Here is a 1418-nt window from a genome sequence, read left to right as displayed (position 1 = left end):
GTTCGGTCACCGGAGCAGTCAGCACGGTCTCCTTGTACCTCCATTGGGTCACCGGAGCCATCATGAACATAGCCCTCTTCTTGTACCGGCATTAATGGGCCGGAACCATCATGAACATAGCCCTCTTGTTCACCCAGTCCTTCCTGACCATCGGTGTCGTTGAGAAATGATGCAACGACATCACTTCCTTGTGTGATTATGTCCCCCAACATCGCTTTTGTTGCTTCGTCTCGGGAGTGCTCCATAGTTTCTGCAAATATTTACAACATGTCAATTATTATTCAAACATGATACAGATGGATACATATTAGTGGCAAACGTAGAACAGCTAGATAATCACAATAAGGAATCATGTTAGTGGCCTCGACGCTGCTTCTCTAGGGTTTGGGGTGGCCTAGACAACGTTTCAAGGGTTTGGGGTGGCCTCGACGACAATGCTCTTTTAACTTCGTAAATTTGGGTGGCCTCGAGAGAGTTTGTCGGGTAGGGGTGCGGCGGGAGGGGGTAGGAGACCAACTTCATTTTTTCTCTAGGTTTTGGGTGTCCTCGAGAGTTTTGGTCGAGCGAGAGGGCCGAGGGGGGTGCTGCCATGGTATAAGTTATCACGGCCGAGAGGGGGTATATATATCGACCGCCCCTCATGTCAAAGTTATCTGGGAGGGGGTTATATCGACAACGACGCGACACATACACGAGAAAATAATGTTATCGGGGAGGGGGTATATCGACCCCCCCCCCCACATGTTGAAGTTATCGGGAGGGGTTTATATCGACAACGAAGACATACGTACATGAAAATAATATTATCAGGGAGGGGGTATATCGACCCCCCCCCCCACGTCCTTGTTAATATCACTTAGCAACTTTTGCAACGATAGGGATCAGAGGGGGTGCTCCCGTGGTCTAAAATCCGTCTATGCACGATAGAAAATTCTGAAAAAATACATCCATGATCCCTTGACGTCCCCGCCTCTCTCATAAACAAAAAAATCTGTGAATAAAAAAACATCATGTTCTGTGAACAAAAAAACATCATATTTCATCCACATCCGTGCATACATCATATATGTGATCATCTATGAAAAAACATCATATTCTATAAAAAAAATCATTACATATATATATGAACAAAAACAATTATGATAACAAGCATATATATCATCATATATATATATAAAAAACAAGCATATATATGAAAAAAACAAGCTTATATATGAAAAAAAATGCTAGGGAGGGCGCCGGCCGGACCAAGGTGAGGAGGATCGCGGGGTTGGCGGCGAGGATGGCGACGGGGCAGTGGGCACGCGCTCGGGGTAGGGGGCGACATCGACGAAGGGCGAGGCAGGGCGACGGCGACGACGTACGGGGGCGGGCCGGGGTGCGCGCGTCGGGGCAGGGGCGCGAGCGACGGTGAGGGC

Source organism: Triticum dicoccoides, chromosome 5B (assembly GCF_002162155.2).
Source record: "Triticum dicoccoides isolate Atlit2015 ecotype Zavitan chromosome 5B, WEW_v2.0, whole genome shotgun sequence".
Taxonomy (NCBI): domain Eukaryota; kingdom Viridiplantae; phylum Streptophyta; class Magnoliopsida; order Poales; family Poaceae; genus Triticum; species Triticum dicoccoides.
Note: the sequence above shows the minus strand (reverse complement) of the source record.